This window comes from Labrus mixtus, chromosome 9 (assembly GCF_963584025.1).
Source record: "Labrus mixtus chromosome 9, fLabMix1.1, whole genome shotgun sequence".
Lineage (NCBI taxonomy): Eukaryota > Metazoa > Chordata > Actinopteri > Labriformes > Labridae > Labrus > Labrus mixtus.
Window position 1 is genome coordinate 12,880,351 of NC_083620.1, and position 7,281 is coordinate 12,887,631.

Consider the following 7,281-nt stretch of genomic DNA (forward strand, 5'->3'; position numbering starts at 1 on the left):
GAATACACTATCAGACACTAAAATATCTAAATTCATTTAAAAAATGGACTAAACCTATATTATATATTTTTTGTTGTTGAGTACTTACATTACCTCTAATATTTTATCAACAGTTATCGAAGCCAGGGAAATCCTTAATTTTACAGTTGTAACAGGCCCTGTCTTGCGTGGCGGCTGCCATGACAGAGCTGCCATGACAGACACGACATGTTTATCATTGCCATGGAAACCCCAGATGTTACATCAAAGACGGCTGGTAGGAACTACTACTGAAAGCTGCTGCAGTAAGTTTATGTGTTAGGGTTTTTTATTTGAGTGACATTTGAGAAAATTTTAAAAGTAAATTCTCATTTTCAGTTGTTATTGCTTCCTGCTTTCTTACAGTGCAGACGCTTTTCTTCTTGCTCTCTGCTTTGCTTACATTCTTTTGCTGATATCTTCCTTTTTCTAAATCTAATTTAATCGACAGCCGGTCCTGGACATTTCCAAATCCTCAGGACTGTATTTTTTGATAGATACAGGAGGTCTTTAGCCATATTTTTTAAAAAATTTTGACCTGCATCGCTACACGACTGTGGCCTGACAAGAGCACAAGCCTGTGCCGCTGTACACAGCTATAAGCTAATCAGCAACAAGATGCCTCCCTTCTCCAAGGACGATTACCACAAACTTCTTCAGAAAATTGCAGTGCTGGAGACAAATATGAATCGCCTAGAAGTGAATGTGGAACTGAATGGACTGTGCGGGAATGACACCACATTACCACTAACTCAGAATAGTGGACAAGAGCAAGCTAACACAGGCTAAGGAGCACAGAGACCTCTACAAAGACAAAGGTGGGCTCTGTATTGTCTAATAAGTCTACGAATGGTTGTCCTCCTTGGAACTGTCTTGGTGCTAAGCCAAAGAAGAAATAATTTCTCTGGGAAATGGGAGGACGGATAACAGGCAGAGCACAGCGAGCTGAGAAATGTGATGAGACCGGCCGGCCTGCATTACCTCTCCTGCAAAGTGCCTCTTCAACCCCTGTATCTAGAGGGACACAGTCGTGGACAGTTGCGAAAGGGAAGGTTAGGAAGGTTTGAGCGACTGTTTTGATGTCTTCCAGTCAAGTTTTAGACAAAATCACAGCACTGAGACAGCTCTGGTTAAAGTGTTTAATGACATCCGTTTAAACACAGACAGTGGGAGTTTCTGGCACAGCACTAAACTGGTTTGAATCCTACTTCAAGGACAGGGACTTCTTCGTGACTCTAGGTAACTTAAAATCTTAGCAAACAAAAATTACTTGTGGAGTTCCCCAAGGTTCCATCCTGGGGCCTCTTCTGTTTAACGTCTACATCCTCCCACTAGCTCAGATTATAAAAAACAATAAAATAAGTTATCATAACTACGCAGACGACACACAAATATATATTACAATGTTGCCAGGCAACCATGGTCCCATAAAAGCCCTGGGTAAATGCATAGAGAAAATCAATGAGTGGATGTGCAAAAATTTTCTCCAGCTAAACAAAGACAAAACTGAGGTTGTTGTTTTTGGAGCAAAGGAGGAGCGACTAAGAGTCAGCAATCAGCTTCAGTCAGTAAGACTGAAAACCACAGACCAGGCAAGAAATCTGGGCGTAGTGATGGACTCAGACCTCAATTTTAAAAGCCACATTAAGACAATTACAAAATGAGCCTACTATCACATGAAGAACATATCAAGAATTAGAGGACTTATGACCTGGAAAAGCTTGTCCATGCTTTTATCTTCAGTTGTCGTGATTACTGTAACAGTGTCTTTACAGGTTTACCTAAAAAAATCAGTCAGACAACTGCAGTTGATCCAGAATGCTGCTGCTAGAGTCCTCACCAAGACCAAGAAAATGGATCACATCAGTCCAGTTCTGAGGTCTTTACACTGGCTCCCAGTCTGTCAGAGAATAGACTTTAAAATCCTGCTGCTGGTTTATAAAGCACTTAATGGTTTAGAGCCAAAATTCATTAGTGACCTCCTTATTAACTACGAACCATCCAGACCGCTTAGGTCGTCTGGGACAGGTTTGCTCTCTGTCCCCAGAGTCAGAACCAAACACGGAGAAGCAGCGTTCAGTTTCTATGCTCCTTATATCTGGAACAAACTCCCAGAAAACTGCAGATCTGCTGAAACTCTCAGCTCTTTTAAATCGAGGTTGAAGACACACCTGTTTACAGCTGCCTTTCATTAAACAGCTTTAATAAGGTTTTAAACTTTAAATCTACACTGTAACTTTTAACTCGTTTTATATTTTTAGTTTATTTATTTCAATTAATTTAATTTGAATTATTTTTATTTGAACATATTTTCAGATTTAATAATTTCAGTGATTTTTTTATTTTCTATTTTAATGTTTCTTTTCTTTCCTCTGTCATGATGCTTTTGATGTCTTGTGTGAAGCACTTTGAATTGCCTTGTTGTTGAAATGTGCTGTATAAATAAACTTGCCTTGCCTTGCCTTGAAGGGAGGAAAGATGAAGATTTCACTTGAAGCTTCGGTGAAGATCTTGGTGAAGCTGGAGTGTCCTTTCATGAGTAAGTGCTGAGTTAAAGTGAAGTCAACGTGAAAGGTAATGAAGATTCTAGTGAACTTTAAGCTGTGATATCATTTGAATGTTAGCTGAAAATTGTGAAAATAAAATGTGACCTTAAAGTTCAGTTAAAGTTGAAATACTTTAAGCTAGTGGTCATGTGATAAAAAAAAAACTAATGGAAGATACTGCATGTTGAAAAGCTGGTAAGTGGATACATATTTATCTAGAATGATTCTCGACAACCATTAAAGGGACATTGGATCACTTTAAGTGATTAAGGCTTGTCAAAATCCTGTACTCAGTGTAGCTCTAGGTACTAGTAGGTGTATGATGTTGCCAGACTATGGTCCAAAGTCTCACTTGTTTATCTGAATTTAGCCCCCAAGTCCCTTATCTCACTCTCTGACGGTGTTTCTGTCCTCCTGACCAGTCTGCAAACACAACAGGCACTGCATTTACACATAACTGAACAGTGACTGTAGAGTGACTAGAAGACAGTAAAACTGTAAATGTGTATGTTGTGCAGCATTAAAATTCAACTCAGATACATTTAGATAATCAAAATGAAAAAAGAAAAGATTAATGTATCAGATACCGACCTTCAGTCCAAAGAAACACTGACTCACCTCATTGCTCTCTTGTTTCTGTTGGCCCCTCTGAAAATGCGGCACAGTGACTGAGTTTGATTTGGCTCGGCTGAGTGGCTGGAGCACAAACACTACCTGTCAGCTCCTGGAGGCTCGAATCGTCCCACTGTGGGGAGAGCAGCGCTAGCCTGAGTCTGTCTTCTACGTTTAGCCCGAATCTGACAACATGCCTCTAAATGTGAACTAATCCATTTTAGAAACCACTTAAGCCAAACAAAATGCCATTTTAACTCAGATCTGTAGAGGCGACCCCAGACAACCTGGCCGAGGAAAATACAAATCACATCTGAAGTGAACCTCTGTGCAGCTCTTTCACCATGCTCCGATGTCAAAGCACTAAGGGTTAGTGCTAACAGTTCACAGAGGTCATGGTTCGGTTCGTACCTCTATATATTTATTTTGAACAGGCAGTAGTGCAAGTTAGAGTTTTTATTATCAAGTCTCTTTTAGAACCACCTGTGATAGTTGGTTCAGCATTTAACAAAAAAGAGAGGTTAAACTAAATAATTGTGCAAAATAAAAAAGCAACACAGAAATGAATAATATCTCCAGATTTGAAAATATACAATAAGTACAACTTAAAATATAAGACAAGTATGTGCCTTTAGGAGTAACATACTTTATTTAGGATTTCTGAAGTGTGCGGTCACAAAGCTTTAAGTAACACAAGAGGTCCATCCATCTGTTGCTGGTGAACAGTGGATGCAACGTTTTTTTTTTTATCAATCTGCGCTCCTGTGAAGGACCACACACTGGACCTCCACTGCTAATGTCTGCTTAACCTTAAAAATGTATTAGCTTCGGTCATGTCTTCATCCCTCTCTGCTCTCAAGTCCAGAGGTTTTTTTTTTATGTCTCATTTCGGAGGTGGCATCCTTCCAAGGACCCAACCCAAGAAGGACACAAAGGTCTACACAGACGAATGGTGGCATTCGTAGGCTGTGTAGACCACTCAGGCCGAACTGAAATGAGTCGGGTCTAGTCTAGTCTACGGAGGATTTCCCATTTGCTTCACCAACTGTCCCCCTTACCCTGTTAAGCACCACCCCATGTCGCCTAGCAACTTCAACAGCAGCACCTGAATGGACTTAAGCAAAATGCCCTGATTACTATCACCAAACGATTCATCCTCAAATGTAGATTGATGAAGACCAGACCACTGTCCTCAACTTCAAGAACGAGAGGATGCATCGGTTGGAGCCTTCTTTGATCAAGGAAAGAAGTTTGATTTTGTTGCATTTGTCGGCCACATTTGAAAGAGCCTGCGCAATGTGACAGTCTCCACCACACCACTGTGACAAAATCAGCCTTCAAATGCGCACTCGGAAGGACGCAGCCCTTTATTTGGGACATGGCCAATGTGTACCAAAAGTTTCCCCACACACAACTGATTTAAAGAAGGCAGGTCTTCTTCCTCCGACATGTCATCTTGCTATCGTAGATTACTGTTATTCTTCACATGTTTTGTTGTGTCTGCTTCTTCTATTGTTGTTTAATAGCAGTTTGCGTTGGGTTGGTTCAGGTTGTGAATACTGCCGTGTGTGATTGCCTTTTTTCTCGACTCAGAGGTATTCATCATGCATGACGGGGTGCCCATGTTCCTTTAGTACAGTTGGGTTGTGCACTGAAGAAAACAGACTGTGTGGAAGTCAAAAGAGGCCGATCGCATCAGTTGTAATGCAGAGTCCTGTCAGCAATGATCTTACAACAAGCTTCTTAAGCAATGATATTTGCAAACAAGTGCAAAGAACAATTCCGTCTTACATCCTCTCTTAATTCCACATCCATTTTTCCCCTCTCTCAGTTTGCTGTTCAGCCTGGAAACAAAAATGAGTGTGAATCGTTGGCTACACTAGAAACCCAAAAAAAGTTGTCTGGGATTACCAGAGGTTCTCCTCTTGAGTCCCCTTAACACCACAAGAATCTCAAATGGTGCCCGATTACTAGTTACTCTTGATTAGTTGTGATGATATGTTCACTGTTTTGTAACATTTAAAATATTAACAGCTTAGGTGAGGAAGCAATTTGCTGACAAACTTTTAATTGATCATTGATATTTTAGTGTGGAGGGAAAGAATAGTGAGCCATCTATTTCAGATGTGACCACAGTTATTGTTTCATGAATGCAGCCTGACTCAATAAATCAATTTCTATGGAATATTTTATTATTTTTTTCAAATATAATTACTTACAGTTATAGTAGTGATAGTTGTGAATATACTTCCAGCTTTATCTTTTAAAACATTTTTACATAAATGCAGCCTAAGGGATGTTTCTCACCAGGTGAAGTAGAGTGAAACATACAATCTGTAATGCACCGCGTTTGTCAGTCAACTTCTCTTGTCATTTAGTGCTAAACCATGCCAGAACAGAACAGGCGTGTTGGCTCATTGCATGCATGTTGTGTTTTTGCAGTATAGAGGAAGCAGCAGCTCAGGCCTGTTCAGCAACAAACACTTCTCCAGTGACGAATAGAGCTATTGCTGTGCTTTAAGGCTTCACTGATGGGTCATGACAGATTGAGTCCCCCCAATGGATCGGGGCCTCTCTGCTCTCCAACACGCGCAATCTTTATTAGACTTCAGTATGCCTCCCTTTGGAACCACGTCGCCAGCTTGACCTGGACTGCTCTGGCTTCTGATTGGTCAAAAGCACCCCTAAACCACATAGTCTGGGCTCTTCAGGCCACAGGAAACGGTTCAGACACGTGCTGTAAATCAACAGGCCAGAACAATGACACCCAAGGAAGCTTAAACTCTCTGGTTGGTGAACATGTATCATAGCTCATGTCTGCTTAACCTGGAGAGAAAGACTCTTTAATCTGAAGGGGAGTGAGCGCTCTCAACTTTTAACTCAATCTGAAGCCAAGCCAAAAAGTTATAATGCCTTATATGCACTAACTGTCTTTCATTCCCCTCTATCTCTCAATGTAGAAAATATCTCTTTCAGAGAACATGGCTTTTAGAGATTCACATACAATATTAATGTTTTTCTCATTCCTGCAGACCCAAAGTTCTCCAACAGCTGTGAGAGATGAAGCATTCTTGTTAACAGGATTTATGTAGAGAAGTACGAGCAATCAATATTTCAGCTCATCCTCGTTCAGGCTGGGAGAGTGTGCAATGCTGGCTGCGGATTTACAGGATCAAGAACACAGTAAAGTACATTATTAAATGTTGACAGGCTAAGCTCTGGCTGATTTATGCGCTACGCAGTGGCTGCTTTCCCAAAATCATATCACTGCACTGACATGCTGAGACAACATGTGCACTGTGAGGGAGCAGAATGTGTTCGTCCATATGCTTAAAAAAGGAGATCTCTTGCAGTGTATAAAGTGTACTGCTTTGACCTCAGTTAACCCAGGTTTAATGAATATTAACTTCCTTTTAAAGCCAAAAGCCAGAAAATCTATAAAATACATATAGTGAGTTTAGCATGCAAGTGATATATAGACGAGGAGGATACAATGAAATGTAGCAACAAGCCAAGTATAGAGGCCTCCAAGCATGCAACAGGACAGCAGACTAAGTAATGTTCATGGGTGAAGTTGAGTTCTGCATGAATGATACGATTACTGGTTTTATGATGTAATGCTAACTGTTAATGTTAACTTCTGAGTGATTTTGCATGCCTCTTCCCAAGTTAGTAACATAAAGTATAGATGCCTGTTACAGTGCTGATAATGAACTTATTGCAAATGACAAACTTGCAGTTCAAGAGTCTGAGGCCTGACTTGAACAATAGCCAAAGTGAAATTGCCACATCCAAGCCAGATGCAGGTCTACTAGCTTCTGTAACTAAATGCAATTTCTGATGCAACACTTCTTCTAAAATAAGAAAGGTTGCACTGATTTTTAACTGGAAACGAGTTGGAAGAGCCAGCATCAGATATCACTAAGGATATCAGTAAGGATGCCTTAAGTTGTCTGAGTTAGCAAACAAACTGAAGTTTAAGTGCTTATTTGGCAATATAAAAGCAGTCATATTCTGGTGAAGTTTCACGTAGCTATATTTCATGTGTAGAGGGAGAAATAACAGGCAACACAAAAAACAATCTCATCTCTTTTAAGGGATTTCA